This window comes from Elaeis guineensis, chromosome 3 (assembly GCF_000442705.2).
Source record: "Elaeis guineensis isolate ETL-2024a chromosome 3, EG11, whole genome shotgun sequence".
Lineage (NCBI taxonomy): Eukaryota > Viridiplantae > Streptophyta > Magnoliopsida > Arecales > Arecaceae > Elaeis > Elaeis guineensis.
The window spans coordinates 128575831-128596222 of record NC_025995.2 but is presented as its reverse complement, the minus strand read 5'-3'; the positions used below and the strand labels follow the sequence as shown (position 1 = coordinate 128596222).

General features: G+C 40.8%; 1 pseudogene; it reads left to right on the top strand.

Moving 5' to 3' along the window:
- Nucleotides 1-3113: 3113 nt before the first annotated feature.
- Nucleotides 3114-19893, top strand: LOC140856368 (probable polygalacturonase At1g80170; annotated as a pseudogene).
- Nucleotides 19894-20392: the final 499 nt, after the last annotated feature.

The following is a 20392-nucleotide window of genomic DNA, read 5'->3' as shown; positions in this document are numbered from 1 at the left end:
GCAGATGTGTGAGGGTGAGAGAATTATTGTGGAGTGCAATCAGCTAGGTCAGCCAATTAAGAAAGTTGCCTGCTTATTGACTTCATTTTTGGGGACTGTTGCTCGGAGGCCTTAGCTATGTCCGTTAGGCTATGCAAAATGGAATGACATGCTTCCAACGTACAAAGTTGAGCTCCTCCGAGTTATAGAGATAATGAATTGATGTTCATACTATGTATTAATTGTTAATCACTTATATAATTTATTTTATTTAACTTTTTTTTTTATAGAGCAAGTTTGTTCTCCCTCCATCCACTCATGATTTTATAATGAAGTCTCTCAACCGCAAATGAAAAGAATATAGAACACAATTGAAGAGGAACTATATGAGACAGGGTATAACAGAGGAGGAGGTTGCTAGGAATAATCCTCCTGATATACCCCTCATTAGTGGATGGAGTTGGTTCATTATTGGTTCTCCAAGAGGGCACAGGTATATTATCTGCTCATTATCTTTTCTTTTAAATATTTTATAAAAATATTGATTTATATTGTATATTATATATTATACATATAACAAATTTTTTACTTTATTTTACAGACTTATTCTGCTATTGGTAGAGCTGCACGAGCAGCTCAGTCTGTTCCTCATATATCGGGGTCGAAGAGTTATGCACGACTCTGACAGAAGTTTGTATGTTTCTTAAACTTTCATAATTAACTTCTAATTTTTATGTTGAAACATTTATATAACTAATATCATTATGTATCGTGGACCATGTCTGTATCATGATACTCATATATTTTTTTAAATTGTTATAACTGTTTGTTTAAAATTGAAATTATTTGTGTAGGTAGATGAGCATGGGAGAGAACCCGGTAAAGTAGAGTTTACTGGATGACTCATACTCATCAGGATGGTACTTTTGTTCGAGATGAGTCGAGAGATTTATATGTACGGTATTATTAATATTCTATTTTTTATAATAATTTTAATTTAATTTTGTTAGCTATTAATGTATAACTCTTATTTCAAAAAAAATACAGGAGAGGGCTACATCTCTCATTGCAGAGCATGACGACGAGTCCACAGCATTTACGCAGCAGAGCCGTATCGAGGTCGAGGTGTTCACAGAGTTGATGGGACCAGAGCGCTACGACCGAGTGAGGGGTTATGGAGTAGGAGTCACCCCCACTCAGTTATCTGAGATTAGTCGATATACGCAGCATGCTGCAGTAGATGCTCAGGATTCACGCATCCGCAGACTCGAGGTGGAGATACAGAAGATTAGACAGAGTCATGCCGCTGAGATGGAAATGCGACAGAACCGTGCCAAGATGCAGGCCATGAGGGGACAGATTGATCGGCTTACATCTTTATTAGAGATGTATGGTCCATCTCAGATAAACACATATTATTAAATATATATTTTTCTATTAATTTGATAATCTATATATTTTTATTTATAGATATGTAAATCAAGCTTTTCATGTGTTTCTTGTAGGCTCCTGGTACATCAGGCACCCGTCGAGACGGCGGCACATTACGTGGAGACAGCGACGACCATCCACCTGCAGATTGACATCATTTTATTTTTATTGTAGTCTTATATTTTCTGTATGCTTTTAGTTAGGTTGAACTCTTGATTGTAATGGATGATTAGTACTTTATTTTTATTTATATAAAACAATGTCTTTTGGTTTGGTTAAATTTGCTATTGAAGTTTGCTTTTGGTGTGAATGATGGTGATTGTACAGATTTATGTTTGAATAATTGATATAATTTTGTACAAAAATGTATGTATTCTTTTTTTTGTATATAAAATCTATATTTTTTTTTCTATTAAAAAAATTAACGACACTTATAAGCATCGTTAATAGACTGATTAACGATGCTTATAAGCGTCGCTAGTGACTTAACTGCCGACGCTTTAAAAAGCGTCTTGGTAGAGTGGAGGACGCGTTGTCATTAACGATGCTAAAAAATACTGATAAAATTTAATTTTACGATGCTTTAAAACGTCGTTAGAAAATATTACGATGTTTTTAAAAAGCATCGACGCTTTTCGGCTCCACTCTTACATAGGCGACGCTTTCGCGATGCTTTTTGAAGCGTCGTAGAGCTTATCGTAAAATGCCTTTTATAGTGTCGTCTTTTATCATTTTCATTGTAGTGTATTTGGTATTTATTTCAATGGCAAATTGGCAATGGTGATAATATCTATATTTTGGATGATGTGTGGATTAATAGTATACTACTAAAACAGAAAACCTATTCCTATATATAGACAACATTTTGCAGTTGGAGGGTATTCAACTTGCTTCTCTAATTATTAATTCTTATAAGTGGGATGTGCTAAAGTTATGGGAGTTTTTCACTTTAGATACAATCCAACAGATTATTACTTTGTCCTTTCCGAAGTATCCAACTCAAGATGCTTTAGTGCGATATAAGACTGGTTCAAATAAACTTAAGGCTCGAGATATATACAGAGATCTTCTTGCTATCTCTAAGGAGGATATTGACGCTAATAGAACCGTTTCTACTATTTGGAATGTAATTGCAGCTTCTAGAGTTCAGCTTTTCTTTTGGAAAATTAGATGGTATAGACTTCCCTGCAAGTTTTTATTGGCTGACAGAGGACTCATTGATGAACACTTCACTAGTTGTGGTGTATGTGGCCTTGTTGAAAATGTTGAGCATGGGTTGATCGATTGTCAAATTGCGAAGGATACATGGACGGTGATCACCCATAGGTTTGGATACTATGGCTATTACATTTCATAGCAAGCCTTGTTAGATTCTCTCATGTTGGCAACTCAGTGATACAGTCAATTATTACTTATGCTTCTTGGATGCTTTGGTCAGCTTGAAGTAGCCGAGTGTTTCAAAGTAATATTTCTAATCCTCTCTTGATTGTTGAATATGCTATAAGACTGGCTTCAGAATTTTATGATCTTAATCATGATAGCCATCAAGTAACTCATTGCACTGGGATGTCTGCAACTCCAATAACTCCTCTCCTTCTTGTTTTTTGCAGGTTTGTTGAATGCTCCCTCCCTATAGATTGCTCAAAATTAAATTTGATAGGTCTTTAATCAAGTTGGAGCAAGTTTCATTGCTAGATACCATAATGGTCGTATGCTTCTGGCTGGTCCAAGACAATTTCATACTATATATCAATCTTTATGGTAGAGTGAAGGGCAGCTCAGGAAAAGGCTCATCAATGCCATCAAGTATTTACAATGCAGCAAAATAATTTTAGAGGGTGATTTGCTCACTGTCATTATATGGATCAATATGCAAATGCATTCTGCACCTTCCATTTCTTTGCTTCATGACATTTAGCAATAAATTATTTTGGAGCGGAAAATATGTTCAGGGAGGTCAACTTTGTGGCGGATTGGCGAGCAAGTAGTGATGTTAGTTTTGAGTTTCGTGTAGATTCTGTTTGTCTTTCGGAGCTTAATCTTGTTATGCTGAAATGGATGCAATGGGTTAAGGCCATGATCGTGATTCTTAGATGCTATGATGTTTTATATATCTCTTAATTACAGTTATTTGTTTTCTTTTATCATTCTTGTAAGCCTTTAAGCACCATGTCCGAAATGCTGAAAATATACTTTTTATGCATTTTCAGAATCTCGAAAATGCACAGAGAAATATATTTTCAACATTTTGATCTTGGTGCCTAAAATGCTGAAAATGTATGAACTTGCTAGGTTATTCTACTTCCAAGTTGCTGAAAAGGAAGCTTCGTGCTCTACCTGTTGATGCTGGCAATTTGAAAAAGGTTTTTCTTCTTGATGAGGATCGAGTGGCTGCTCGGACAAGCATCGAAGATACATCTTATGACTCTGCTGGACAACAAACTTGATGAATAGATGAAAGATTGAAACTGTGATACAAGTGTTGATCACATGGAACGCTGTTTGCTTTACGATCGATCGAGATGATCATCAGCACCATGGAAACAGATACTCTTTCCACTGAGCTACAGGCGCGCAATGCAGTAACACATGCATGTCGAAATGTTATAATATCTATTTGTTTATTTTCATCGCGTCCATTAAGTCAGCCCCACGTATTACACGTTCCAGATATGACAAGAATTACAATTACCGAGAATGTCTAAAATTATAGTATTTGGTATATACCTTCGTTGTCTTGTTTCGGAAAAGAAGCTTACATATGTTTCGGGTGCGATTGGGGCAATTTTTTCATTTTTTTTATTCCAGGTTTTTTGGTGCTTTCTTTATTGAGATATTTTTCTCGGTTCGGCAGGTATTTCATTGTCCATTTTGGTGACCCTGTTGCTATGATGTAGGAGTTAGCTGGACCAAGCCAGTCCCTTCTCTCTTATCTCATAGAAATAAAATAGGCAAACAAAATAAAATAATAAAATAGAAGCTTACCGTCCGGTTGATCAAAATTGGTATAGGATTCCGACCAAAGAGTAATACACTTGGAATAAGCAAGAAATAGTTTCATAAAATTGGCAGTCCACTCCTTCCCCTGCGGCATAAATTAATATTCTTTTTCCACTTTTGGTTTTTGTTAGAATTGGAGAATATCCTCCGAGTGGTTACTGCTGAGGAGGATGACAAAAAAAATTTATTTACTTTCCAATGTATTAGCTCCCGCCCTCACTATAAAAAACCGGCCAGCCTACTTCTTCGTGCATCATTTCAGTACACTTTAGTCCTCTCTATCTGCTTCCGAAAGACAACATGGTAGGGAACTTATCCAAGTTTAGATCGCCATCACCGATCAAGAAATCCTGCATTCTTGAAATTTTTGTTTTCTTCTTTTTCTGGAGAGTATATATATCTCAATATCTTACGATTTCATGTTCATGATCAGAAAAGAAATCTTCTGAGTCAATTAATTGTGCAGGGAATTCATCCTCACTTGGTGCTGATATTATGTTTGACGTTTGTCGGCGTGACCAAGACTTACGGCCAAGAGCATTTTAACGTTCTAGACTTCAAAGCTGTTGGCGATGGCGATACAGATGATACTGAAGTACGTGACAATGCCTCGTGCATTTCCCTAGTTGAGACTATGCATAGCTCCCTCGCAACGAAAAGAGACCAAGGCTCCGGATTTCTTTTATATTTTTATATATGCTCTTTTGCAGGCCTTCCAAAATGCATGGGACAAAACATGTGGTTCGACTGGGGCCCGTTCAACTATGATCGTCCCTGCAGATAAGACATTTCTTGTGATGCCCACAATTTTTCAGGGCCCATGCAAACCCACCAGTGTCCACGTTCAGGTCTACGCTGGATACCGAGTAGAGTAAATTAATTTCGTTGGTGGTCATGGTGAGTGTGTTGCAGCGCACCACCATGAGATGGGCTGCGCCACTTCCAGGCCCCCATCGGACCATTATCGTCCACTTGTGTACCATGGTGGTTTTTTCTTTTTCTAATTAATTTGATGCATGATAGTATCATCTTGACGACAGATTAATGGAACTATAGTCGCACCCGACGATCCAGACACATGGGAAGATAAAGATGCATCCCAATGGCTACGATTTGAATCATTGAGCGGTCTCACATTTTCTGGTTCTGGTCGCATTGATGGTAGAGGGTCCAATTGGTGGAAAAAATCTTGCAAACGTAACAAAAAAGAGGTGCTCGCTCGAAACTCGTACTCCTTAATTAGAATGCATGTATAATCCCTTTTCTTATTATTCTTGATCCAACCAAAGTATCAAATTGTTAATCCCTCTCGATCGGTGCGCGTATGTGCGTGCGTGCTTACAATCTTCCTAACCTTCCAATTTATTTTTGTTTTTGTTGTCAGGGATGCACCAAGCTGGCCCCAACGGTAAGCTTTACATACGTTTGCGCAAAATCTTTTTTTTTTTTTTTTTTAAGAAAACATATTGGTTTGACCGGATCCACTAGCTCAGCATACTAGTCCAACCATAAAAGGATAAAAACAAGAAAAATAAGGGATCAATATATGATGTGCTTGTGCACTTCCCTTAATGGTTGGATTTGTCCATCGCTAAGCTACTATACGTGCTCCAATGAATAATTTGACATTTTTGAGGATGTCTTTTGTTTCAAAGGTTGGTATGCGCGCACAGTCTAGACTGTTGGTGCACTCCATTAATCGGCGCGGTGTATTTCTGAGGGGCAATGACTGAGATGAGCATAGGATGTCTCGAATCCACGCCATCATGTACCAACGATTGGTGGCAGGCATCATCCTATATACGTGCATGCAGCAATTTTTTCTTTTGTTGGAGTATGACGGTCCAAGTATAGCTGCCCCAAATGGCTGAACTCTGCACCCATGTCGAAATGATTCCAGCTGAGTTGTATTCGAGTTGGCGGCCGTGAATTAGCGTTGCTGGAATTAATACTGTACTTTCAGCTTCATGCATTTCTAACACCAATACATCCTATAAGAAAGGCCTAAAGGGTCCTTCGAAGGTTTTAGCTGATGGTCTTGTGATGGTTTAAAAAAATCCAGCCTCGATCGAAGCCATAAATTACCAACTAAACCTCGGGTGCTCGTCTTAGCTGGCAAAAATATTAATCTAGCGGGTCATCTAGTCCCGTGCACTTCTACTTTGAAGAGCCTTGTTGGAATATATATATATATATATATATATATATATATATATATATATATATATATGCGGGAGTGCACGTGGTTGTAGATGTACGTCGAATCAATGCTAACCATGCATGTTGGGCTTCTGCGACCCAGGGTTTAAGAGTTCACCAGTGCAATGACACCGTCGTGAGCGGGTTGAGCTTCGCCGACAGCCCACAAACTCACCTCACCATCTACGGCTGCCAGGGTTTTAACGTGACTTGGCTCAACATCACGGCCCCTCAAACCAGTCCCAACACCGATGGCATTCACGTCCAAGCTTCGCAGCATGTCAAGATCCAAGACACTGTTATAGGAACAGGTTACAAGTTCTGTCACGCCTCTTCGCTACCATACTTCCTCTTCCATCTTCATAATAACTAGTTATGTGCTGCACGTACTTCATATGTTGCAGGTGACGACTGCATCTCTATAGGAGACCGTGTTCATGATATAGTAATTGAACGTATCACCTGTGGACCAGGCCATGGTGTAAGGTTGGTTTCCCACCTTGGAAAAACATTCCGTTCCATTTCGTTCCTCTACTAAAAATCCTTTGCTCTGGCAAAGGTGTTACAATATCCCTCTAAAATGAAAAGACTACTGGCTTGCTCCTCATCGTTGTTTTACATCATGACAGCTTTAGGCATATATCTTTTTCTCCCCATTTTTTCCCTCCTTTATTGACAAACCATATATCTTAATTATATATAATGACACTGATCGTTATTTAACTTGTTATATCTTTGCTAGTGTGGGCAGCTTAGGAAAGGGAAGGAGGGATGTTTTAGTTGATGAGATCCATGTCTCATATGTTCAAATGTTTAATACCACTAACGGAGCAAGGATCAAGACATGGCAGGTCAAAATTATAGACGACACTTTCCCCATTTCATAGCATTTTATGGACAGTTGCTTAATTTATTACACAACCATCATGCAGGGAGCAACAGGGTCTGCAAGCCGTATATCGTTTGAGCATATTAATGTCACCAATGTTAAAAACCCTATTGTCATAGACCAATACTACTGTGACAGTGATGACGAATGTCCCATCAAGGTATGCATGGTTGATTGATGCTTGTTATTTGGAATTTAGGGGACCATTTAGTGCAACTAACGCCTGTCATTACTATTTGAACATGAAAATATCTTGCAACAAAAAAATTTGGACTTTTTTCTTTTAAAATCTCCTTAATGAGATCCTTGAGTATTGTCTAAATGCTAATTCACTTAATAACTGAGCGAATGGTCTGCCTTTTCCGTCCCAGCAAAATAATTGTTCTTATACCGATGTTAAAAACAAAATGTTACATAGGAAGGTTAAAACTAAGAACTTATTTATACATCTTGCTTCTCTTATAGGCCAATTCCCTGATTGCATGTATGTATATGTGTGTGTGTGTGTGTGTGTGTGTGTGTGTGTGTAACTCTTTGTTAATGTTAACTTATTTATGCATCTTTGCTTTTCTTATAAGCCAATTCTCTGACTGTTTATATATAATTTGTTAATGTTTTCGTATTAACCGATATTAACTTTTTCTTGATCCATTAATTGTGCAGGAAAAAGCCGTACACATCAGCAACGTGACGTTCGCTTACTTGACGGGGACCTCGAAGACCAAGACTGCCGTGACCCTCAACTGTAGCCAGACTGTTCCCTGCACTGGAGTTCACCTTAAAAATGTGAACCTCACGGCAGTTTCCTCACCGAATGACACAAAAGTCTCCTGTATCAACGTTCATGGTGACACCAGTGGTTACGTGTACCCAACCATAGCTTGTCTCCATTGAACGTCCATCATCGATTGATCATGTCCTTTGTTTTTCTTTGATCTAGAGATGGAGGTGTGCACGAATTTTATGATTAATAAAGCCGTAGGTTTTATGTGCAAAGTTTATTTACAAAGCTCCATCCTTGATAGTATTTGGCAAGAGAATTTATTGGTATCAATTTTGACTCATGGAAAATATCCTGTAAATCTTATCCAATCAAATATGCTTTAATCAAATATTTTTATTTTGGATAATAAGTGTTGCTTAACTTAAAGAAACAAATGATATCAAAAGTAGGCATGTTGATGCCGATAAAGTTTGCTGTTATGTTCTAAATATTGAATTACATTAAAATTATATCGAAAGTTATTTTCGAAATTATTTACAGTATGTATCATTTGATTATATATTTAGTATATATCATATAATTATATAGTATGTATCGTTAAAAAATATATATTAAAAACGAGGAAGGAAGAGAATACGTTAATCATGGGACTAATAATTTTATTACTAGAAAAAATCTTTGACTTTTGAACTTATTTTTTAAGATTGGTATTAAAAGAAATATTGCAAACTATGAAACCCACTCCAAATGATATTTTATAATGCCAAACACATATGATTTTTGTTCCAAAATCATGAGTTTGCGATCCTATCTAAATGATTGAGCTTCTGGCTCACCTTTATGTCAATTTCTCTCTCTTTTCTTCTTTCTATACGGAGGGGGAAGCCTCAAATAACGGACTGAATTAGTTATTAACATACCATGTTACTAAAGCATCCTCTTCAACCCTTACCCAATTATCGGCTTATGGATAAAAATAGCAACACATAAGCCATTCCACACAGCCCTTGATTCAGCGGGCACTTTTATAATAATTACAAGTTTCCTAATACCATATGTACAACTTTGTTCTTATGATCTTTCACGATATATTTGATTCGATCAAGAAGAAATAAGAATTTTCTTAATCCACTTAACTCAAATCACTCCATAGAAATTTAGAACAAAATGACCAAAATAGGGCTTAGAGCCCCTATTCTTCTGAAGATGATTTAAAAACTAAGGTATATAGTATATATTTATAATAATGAGATCCGTCTTTATATAATTTGGATCAGATTTTTATTCTGCTTTCAATAGAATTAGCTTTCTAAAAATAGACATAACTCGCAAAAATAAATAGAAAAAGTTAAAATCCTACGAAAGGTAAGTTTGGATTCTTATACTAACTTTGTCTTCTATCACTATATATTTTTCTTCTTGGATTCAGAGATATAACTTGTCATAATTTTTTCTAAAAAAAAATTATGATTTAAAGAATGGAATTTGGACTTAATTGCTAACTATACCCCTTTTCAGAGAAAGATGCTATATCTTGGATCTTGAGAAGTTGCTTAATATAATAAAAAAAACATCCAAATTGGATATTATATGATCAAGTTATGATCTTTAAAAGTTTGGCATATGATTTAACTTTTTGATGCATTGTATCTTACTCTTAAATCATGTTGAGCTTTATTTGTAGTAAGTAAAGTAGTCCATATCAAGTCTAGTATCTTCTTAAATTAGGTTTCCATTATTTAGGAGATTTAGCACCGACCAAATCAGAATTATAGATGGAAAATACATGCTTCCATAATATTTGTACCATTTAGCTTGGCTTGGAGATAGTTTTCATTTCTATTTTTTTTTTCTACTTCTATATATCTCAGAGAATCATTTAGCCCATTCTTGCATCTAGACCCCATCATAGGACTGCTCTTGGCTATCCTACCTCATTGATGATGGCAACTTGCCCTTGATCTTGACTTAGTTGATCAATTGGTGAAATAAATAAGCGAGAGTTTGACCTCTTATGAGCGGCATCGACTTTTTGTATCATTATCATAAATTGATTATAGGAACTAGGAGGTCAGTTAACCTAAGCTATAATTATAAGGTCTATGTTATCTTGTATTGTAAAGGTGTTAATTATAAACTACTTCCCGCACTTTACAAGTAAATACTTTTTTTGCCATTTATGGAAGACTGTATCTCAATCCCAAAAGCCTGGACTTCTAAAGATGACAAGACAAATATCCAAAAGAACAACTTCACAAGTTACCTTGTCAATGTATATCACCATTATTACAAATTTAAACATACACTGCTCGTAATCTTCTACTCGACAACTTTCTAAATCTATCCAAGAGAGTAGGGACACAAATTAGATTTGATTTGCAACTATAGCTTCTGAACCATATTTTTAGATATGAGGTTCTTCTGACTTTCAGAATCTACGATAGCTTTGATAATGTGTTGCTTCATCTCGATCTTTAAGTGAAAGAGCTCCTTTCGTTTCTCTAGATTTGGCTCAATTGTTGTATCATATTTTCTCACAATCATGCTCAATTTTGAATTAACTTACTTAAGCTCTGGCAACTCCTCTACCTATATCAAATTAAGGACTGCCTTCTGGTCTTATATTTTTTGTCCTTCGATTTTTTCCTCTTCAGCTGCAATTTGAGATAAAACTTTCAAAACTTCTCATTGGTATGTTCGTTGATCTTATATTGGTCATAATATTTTTCTCTGAATTATATCAGCTTGCCTCCTACTTTGCTCCTTTTCCTAGGATAGATTTCCACTACTTTGTTTGAGTCTATCCATTCTTGTTGTCCTTGGGCAGATTCTTCTCCTCAACGCCCATAGCTTCATGGCTTTTATGCTAGATTTACTGATGTCTCTTCAAACTTCGAAGAGTTTCAACTCCTTTTGAATGCATATGTGGAGACATCTAACATATTTTATGAAGACCGCAATATTATCGATGAAGATCTCAAGTGAGAAATCTTACTTGTAGAAATTGATAGTGTAATCCTGGAGAGATCAATCATACTTTTACCATAGATACTACTACTTGATCCATCGATCTTTTTCATAACTGATTAGATAAAATTACTTCTTGATTAAGTCTTTAAATTTACTTTACGTCAAATTAAAGATATCATTCTTCCTCATATACGAATTTCGTTAAATAAGAGCATGACTAGAAAGCTTGCAGTAGGTAAAAAATATCCTTAGAATACTAATGATTTATAGATAATGAAGTAGGCCTTTAACTGATCTAGCCAATTAACCGGTCTCTCTATATTGATAGTCCCATCATATGCAAGGATCTCGATTTGAGCTTTGACTTTAAAAGATAAATAAAGAGGATTCTGATGATAGTAGATCTTTATTTTCAGATATGAAAATTAAATTTGTTATAAAAATTATTGATATTTGTATTGAAAGCATCATTAATAAAAATATATTTTTTATAAAATAAATAATTTTTTTTTAATTATATGAGATGCCTCTTTTATCTCATGATTCATTGTATTAGGATTGACAATCATACCCATTTTGTTCTTTAATATACCGGAAGCACTGCATCTTGTGCCCGCATGCCCCACACTTTCCGAAAAAGATGCTGGCAGATCTACAGTTGAGAAAATTCATGTCTCCCATTGCCATAAATTTCAAGCTACGACGGGTGTGAGGATCAAGACATGGCAGGTAAACGAAGTCATGCATCCCTCCATCTTCAAGAAAATAAAATAGAGCAAAGAAATGCAAACCACCATAACATCAGCGCATGGCTTAAAACAATGGTTGTTAAAATATATTATAGCAGTCTCAACAAAAATTTATTATTTAATATTAATAATAAATAACTAAATAATGATAATTATTTGATTCTCTCTCTCTCTTTCTCTCTCTCTACACGCGCGCACACGTATCTTTGTAACATTTGTTTTGAGGTTAAAGATTTCAATTTCACATCAATTGCAAAGAAGTTATGAATAAAAGTCGTTTAGAAAAATATTTTTTCATTCTTAAATTTTATTTTGTGATAGTGACAAATAATTATTATGCAAGTATACAATATATTGATTCCTAACAGAAGTACCGGCATCGATGGCCATTACAACACTTGTTAAGAATTTCCTGAGGGGTGCATGGTTACTTGATTGAAAAAAAAAAAAAAACCTATTCTTTGTAGTTTGAATTGTCTGTCCGTTGCGGCATCTGGTTGAGAGATGCTTTAAAATTTATGCTCGAATTCTTTCTGACGTGATTGCCAGTGATCTGATGGGCTTCTGTCGTTGTCAGAGCAGGTGGACATAGTGAGCAATTTGTGGGAGCATCCGAAGGAGATGAAGGGTGCTGAACAGCCAGAATCGAGTCGGAAGAAGGCGATGCAGGGACGCACTGTCTGAATTTCATCGAAGCCATTGTCGATAGAGGTAAGTGAACAGTCATGGTGGTTCCCAGAGATTATCGAGGTCTTGGCGGAGAGCCTCAATGAGAGGTTGAAGCTTTAGGCGGCCACAGCAGTGATGGAAAAAAACTTGAGAAGGCAGGTGGCACCGGATTTGATGGTCCAAAATTTCCGACTTCATGCTGGAATCAAGAGATCGGTGGCGGCGTTTGGCCTTGAGACGGAGTTCCTCCTCTTCCGGTTCAGAGATACTGAGGAACGTGATGTGGTCCTCCATCGGTCGTGGATCGTGGTGGGGCAGCCATTGGCATTGGAATCGTGGCGGTCGGGCTTCTTTCTAGTGGATGGTGCGATCAGCACGACTTTAGTTTGGGTCCGACTACGGTGGTTATCTGCGGAGTACTGGGAGGAATCAGCGATCCAGGAGGTTGTGCACCCCATCGGCTTTCTCTTCTCCATCGTCGATTGCACGACAGAGATGAGAAAGCTTAGGTTTGCTCGAGTGGCCGTGAAAATCGAGCTCTCCCGACCGTTGAGGCCGGGGGTGCTCGTTAAGGGCCAGGTGGGCCCTTCTGGTAGTGATATGTGTTTGAGAACCTAGAGGGGGTCTGTCTGAGATACGGCTTCTTCCACCAGTCGAAGGAGGGGTGTCAGGCTGGAGGGCTCTCTGGGGGTGCGGGGATCGGTTTGAACTTGGAGAATGTGGTCTGGAGAGAAGTGTCGGATGGATGGCTGGGAGCGGATGGTCCACACTTGGGACCTTGGCTGCTGGCTGTCTGATAGCGCGAAGTAGAGCTCGAGACAGCGGACGAAGGTAGGAAGATGACTGGGGCATCGACTTGCCAATCTGACCGAATCAACCCAGGCTGGCTAGGGCTGGTGTAAACTCAGAGCGTGTCATCCCGATTGCGAGATCGAACGGCTGGATCCAACCGACCAAAGTCACAAGGCGGAGATTGCCCGGCAAGCTAGACAGTGCGGATGGTGCCAGGATGCATGCAGGAGGCCCGAACCCCTTTGCTTCACTGGGTGGAGGGGATTTGGGCTGCGATTTGGGGAGCCCACAGGTTCGGGTGTCAGGATCTCTCCAGCGGGTGATGGGCCTGGCAAGTGGAACACAGGGGTGGGCTCTTCCCAACCCAAGTGCTCCCGATCCTCTAAGTTTGATGTGGGCCGAGCGCCAATCAGTACCAGTGAGAGGGAGTTAGGTTTGGTTGTCCCCAGGGGGTCCTCAAGGAAGACTAGGGCCCAAGGGAAGGCTCTTGCTTCATCTGAGCCGTCCAAGGTGCAGGTTGATGGCCATGGGGAGTCCGAGGTCTTCCTTTTCTCTGCCAGAGCCCCAGAGGTGGTGGGCGAGGCGACTTCAGTGGCAGACAAGGGAGCCCGAGCGCCGGCTGTCCCTGACAGGGCAAGGATGTCGATGCAGATGATGGAGCTATGCTCGGAGGATGACACCGGGGAGGACATCGAGGGAGAGGGTCTGAGGCAGTCGGGCGATGGTGTAGACCGCCCTTACAAGAATGCTGTAGCCAAATTGAGATAGGCCATCCAGGAGGAGGTAGTGAGTGCGAAGTGTCTTGATCCGATGGATGATGGGGTTTGGGGAGGAGTTCAGGATGGAGAGGGGTCTAGTGAAGACCCCCCTCCAGTTGTGCCTTCTCCATGAGACTTTTGATTTAGAATATCTGGAGGGTAGGAAAGCCCTCGTTCCGATCGGCCTTCGGCCGATTGATCCAGCAGCACAATCCTGATGTTTATGTCCTGAGTGAGATTCGACTGTCTGGGACGAGTCTTGTTCGGATGAAATGACGGACCCCGATGACTTAGAGCTCCTATGCAGTAGAGTCTAGGGGCCTGTCAGGAGGCATCCTGGTGATGAGGCATTGTGGCTCAGTCAGGGTGGATGTTTTTTATAGATATGAGCAACAGGTGGCTCTGATCATCTCGAAGCAGATTGGTGAACCCTGGCTCCTATCTGATATTTATGCAAACACCGAACAAGACTCATGGAGTAGAGGATGTTTTGGGCTGAGATCTCCAAGCTATTTTTGTAGGGTTTGCCATCTTTTATCATCGGTGATTTCAACTGCATTATGGGCCCTTATGAGAAGAGAGGTGGCAAGCTGGCAGAAGATGGCATTAAGTCTCATGAGTTTCGAAACTTCATCAGTGGGGCTGGTCTGATTGACCTGGGCTATGTGGGTCCTCGGTTTACCTGGTGTAATAATCATCGAGGGATGGCTCAGGTCTGGGAGAGGATCAATCAGGTCCCCAGTTCACCTAGTGTAATAACCGTCTAGGGACAGCTCAGGTCTGGGAGAGCATCAATTGGGCGGTTACTTCTTTAGAGTGCACCCATCATTTTCTAGGATATCGTGTTCAGCACCTGCTGTAGATTGTTTCGGACCACTGCCCGATCCTCATCGCTACGGATGGTCTTGATCTTCCTAGGGCACCTTTTCGATTCTAGAAGTTTCGGACTTTCTATCCGTGTCATGGAACCTCATTCGGGAGGTGTGGAGGATGCCGGTGCATGGTGATGCAACGTATAGGATGACTCGGAGGTTGGAGCTTGCTAGACACAGGCTCATTCGATGGAACCATCATGAGATGGGGGACATCTTCCGATGGGTTGAGCAGGTGGAGGCGGACATCATGGAATTGTTGTTAAGGGAGGATCGGGAGGGGGGTCTCCGAGAGCCGGCTTTGCAGGAGCTTCGGGGCAAGCTCTCGGAGCACTACTCTCTGTTGAGGCAATAGGAGACTTTTTGGAGGCAGAAGTCAAAGGTTTAGTGGATTCGGGAGAGTGATAGAAATTCCAGATTCTTTCACCAGTCTACTATGATCTGACGGTCTACCAACTGTATCAGGCAGCCAAGGGACAACGATGGCAAGGCTGTGGATGATTGTGAGAGGATTTGAGGACAGCTTCTCCAGTTCTTTAGGGATTGCTAGTCAGTACCTTTGGGGGAGGACTGCCCCATCCAGGGAGCCCAGTCGGTGACTTGCATCTCCGATCAGGAGAACTCTGCCCTAACTCATCCGGTGTTGGCCGAGGAGGTGAGGGAGGCCATCTAATCCCTTGGAGAGGACAAAGCCTCAGGACCTGATAGTTTTCCTCCTCTTTTCTTTCACATGTACTGGGCAATTGATCAGGAGGAGGTAATGGAGGCGATTCAGCTGGTTTTTAAGTGCAGAGGCATTCCGACGGAGTGGAAGAAGACTCTGATCACTCTCATTCTGAAACGGCTTGACGCATCGCTCTTGAGCCACTTTAAACCGACCAGCTTCTGCACTACTCTTTACAAGATATGTACTAGAATTTTGGTCAACCGTCTGAAGTCGATTATACCTCACCTGATTAGTCTTTAGCAGGATACCTTTATTGGTGGTCGATCCATCACCAATAATGTATTGCTGGCACAGGAGTTCATGCATGACCTCCAGTGTGCCCCTGGTCATCGCAGTCTGATGGTGATCAAGCTAGATATAGAGCAGACGTACGATCGGATAAGCTAGTCCTTTCTTCGACAGACTCTTTAGGAGCTGGGCCTTTCGGAGTGGTGGATGGGTTGAATCATGGATAGCGTAGAGTTTTCGAGCTTTGCCATCCTGATTAATGGCACCCCGACTGAGTTCTTCCAATCTTCTATTGGCCTTCGACAAGGTTGCCCTCTATCTCCATATTTATTCATTTTGTGTGCTGACACTTTGTCCCATGTGTTGAGGGCTGCTGTGCGAGGGTTGAGACTGGAGTCCTACTAGCCTGCTCCTGGTGCCCAGCTGCTCTCTCACCTTCTTTTTGCAGATGATTTTTTCCTCATCGGTCAGACCTCAGCTCGGAATATGGAGTGATTTGCCTCCATTATCGAGGCATATTGCCGATCATCAGGTCAGATGGTGAACCTTCAGAAGTTCTTGGTCATCTTCAGTCCCCAAACAAGGATCTAGGTGAAGCAGACGATTTGGAGGAGGCTTGGGATCTAGGAGTATACCGGGATGCTGACCTATCTTGACATTTCGATCATGAAGAGGTAGCTCCGGAGAGGCGAGTGCAAACTTATGGAGTAGCGGATCCAGAAGCACCTTGATGGATGGTAGGCCTCTACCCTTTCCTTGATGGGCAGGACGACCTTTGTGAGGTCAGTGTTGAGTTCTCTCCTGATTTATCTCCTGGCAAACATGATTGTGCCTATCTCTTGCCTCAGAGAGCTGGAGCACCAGTTTTAGGACTTTCTCTGTGACTCGGATCATGATCATTATGGGATTCATCTCCTGGCCTAGGAGGTGGTTTGCCAGTCGGTGAGGGATGGGGGCCTTAGGATCCAGTCCCTCTTAGTCAGGAGAGAGGCTTTGATTGCCAGACATATAGCCAGATTTCTTATTCAGCCATATTGCCTTGGAGTAGGGTGACGAGGACCCGATATGGGATTCCTGATCCAAACAGCTCACGATTGCTCCTTCATTTGAAAGGAGATCAGTGCTCGAGAGCCCAGTGTGATGGATGAGGTCGGTTGGTTGATTGGGGATGGTTGCTCAGTTGATATGACTCTTGATACCTGGATCTCGAGACTGACCCTTTTTCATTGGCCAACTTTTGTTAGTAGTGAGGCGACTGCTCAGGAGCGAGTCTGCAATCTGATGTCTGAGGATGGCAGGAGTTGGTGAGTCCAGAAGGTCAATCGCTTGTTCGATGGTCTACTTACTGACTGAATTCTTACCATTTCGATCTCGGTTCATCCCTATGGGAATGTGAGGGTTTGGGGTTGATCTTGCTGCCCGAAGATCCCATTGCGTGATTTGATCCAGATGTGCAGACCAGTGACAGTTAGGAGGATTGACACGGCCTAAATCTGGAGAGTGCAACCCATCCCAAAGTGAAGCTCTTCCTTTGAAAGCTTGCCTAGGATCGTCTACCGACGTGTACTCTTCTCAGAGGGAGGGGCATGGACATTCCGATCTCCTGTCCGATGTGCGGGCTTGAGGAGGAGATGATCGAGCATGCCGTCCTACGCTATCCATCCGTGGGTGAGGTTGATTTAGAGGCAGGCCAGCATCTACCCCTGGGAATCGAGCAGGGACACATGGCTGGAGTCCTTGAACACGATCCATAAGAGTATGATGGATGGGGAGCACTCCTATGGTGGATAGATGATTTATATAGCTTATCAGATCTAATTGTCCAGAAACTACCTTATCTTCGAGGGTGAGGTGGCTTCTTTGCATAGGATGCTTGAGAGAGTCTGGTGCCTCGCTACGGAATACCTTCAGTTTGATGCTGTCACTGGTCGCCTTGATAGTTCCATCTATTGGGATTCTTATGCTGCTTCCGTAGCACCCCGACGGGCCTTACTTATCTACTGGGATCCCTCTCCTTCGGAGTGTGTCAAGGTGAACTTTGATGACAGTGTCAGAGAGAGCAGAGATAGAGCTGGTTTCGTCATTCGCGATCCTGATACTTGGCTGCTTGCGGCTGGAGGATTCCATCTCTTTGAGCTCTCAGTTCCAAGAGTGGAGCTTCATGCTGCTTGGGCTGGCATCATCTTTACAGTACGAGAGCTTCATGCAGAGAGGATATTTATCAAGGGTGACTAGGCTATTGTCATTGTCTGGATTCAGGGTGGCTCAGAGCAACAGGAGGCTCATTTGTTGATCTCTGACATTTGGCATTCCCTTCGTCTTTTCACTGCGTCGTCTATCCGGCACGTCTATCGAGAGACGAACAACGCAACAGATTGGGCTGCAGCTTGTGACAGAACATTCGAAGGATTGGGTTTAGAAACCAGGAGATTTTTGTCCGTCTGATCTGCGAGATATTTTGTATCTTGATCATTTAGACTGTTCTCGCATTAGAATGACGTGACCATCCGTTTATATCCAAAAAAAAAAAAAAATGGAGATGCATGGTTACATATTCAGGATGCCCATTGCAATCTTACTATTGAGCCTCGGGCTCAGTCAAGATTAGACAAAAACATTAATAGAGCTAATGCTTGACCACATTCCCCGCACACCCCACCCCCCCCCTCCCTGTGTGCTGCGCATACATTTATAACTGCGTCCCATATTGAGCGGAAAATCCAACCCCCAATTGCCCAATCGGCATCCAACCCCCATTTGGCCAATCCTCTCTCATTTGGATAAAATCCTAGTTTTACTTAGGGAAACCAAAGTACCAGTGCCACAGTTCTATGATCCACGTCTAAATCAGTTTATTCAAGATGATAATGATAATCTCCACGTGATGGTCGTTTTTATTTCATTGCCGTCTTACTTCCAACACAATATTAGTTTCTGTAATTTTTATTTTATTTTATTTGTTGTGGTGGCTCGCAGGGTGGGTCTGGCTTCGCAAGGGATATCTTGTTCGAGCACATTAGCTTCACTTCGGTCAAGACCGCCATCGTTATTGATCAATACTACAACCCTGCTGGGCGAGGATCTGCTTAGGTTAGCCTGCTAAAGTCATTAAAATGCATGCACTTTTTTGACAGACATCTAAACTAAGAAATGCTAAGAAAGAAAAAGGAATAAGAAAATAAACATTCCGTATCAATAAGATTTTTTTTGAGAAAAATCATTTACGTGACCGCTATATACCACTTGTGCATCTTGTATGACACCATTCAAGGTTTATTGGCTTATCTCAACTGTAAGCCAGAATAACCCCCATTTGGTACTATAATAAGCTTCAACTGAATCCCAAAAACATGTTGTCTGGATCCTTATGTTATATTGGAGTAGAAAACTTGATTTAATTTTTTTGATAATGGAAGACTAAATATAAGAACAAGCTATGACAAACACCTTACAGGACCGAACCACAAAAGCCTTTGCTTGGACTAGAGCCTAGTTTGAAAATACCTCACACTCACGAAAGACTAATAAAAAAGATCATCCTAAAGAATCATGATTGCAGAAATAGCAAGTTTAATTGTAAATTCTAATTTAACGTAAAAGAGAACATTTTTGTTCAAACGATTATTACAGCATTTCCGGTACCCGTTCTAATGATTATTTTCTTCTGAGTTTCCTGCATTCCATGGCGAAAGACATTATCCGTGGAAGTAAGCAATGTGCAGTTTGTGGATTTACATGGGTCATATGTGCAAGGTGACCATCGGCCTTGTTTGCAGCAAAGACATACCTTGCAAAGGCATTGTCATGAAGGATGTCAGTCTCCACCGGGAAGGTAATCCCACAAATTCATTGTCTCAACCAGTCAAGGCTACATTTGTAACTTTGAAGATATCTCAGATTGAATAACCATTCCTAGCAGAATAATTCATGAATGTCAAACTCGTAGCATAATCTAATACCAAATCCATTGAATTTGGTATTATCATTTGTATATTAGAAACATGGCCACAACTTCTATTAAGCTTTCCCATTCAACCTTGAATATTTAATATTTCAAATATTAATGCCAGACCGCCAGAGATATTCTGGCACCAGTAATGTTGCGGCCAATCTCCTTGTCGTCTAATCGCCGAGAACGAGCACCTGCAAAGGAAGTCCACACTGACCGGAGATGCCTCCAACGGAAATCCTCCGACAGTCAAGTCAGAGAGGAGATTGGGCAACAGTAGAAAAGAATCAGGGGAATTCAACGAAAGAGAGAGTCCAGGGGTTTCAAAAAAACCTCCTCGCAGCACTGTTGCTTTCCCCGTTTTATAGTAGAGCGCGGCGTGGTGCCGTCATTAATGGTGTAAACAACCGGAGGAGTTGTCAAATCGCCGGAGGCTGTCAGAGTCGCCGCGGACTG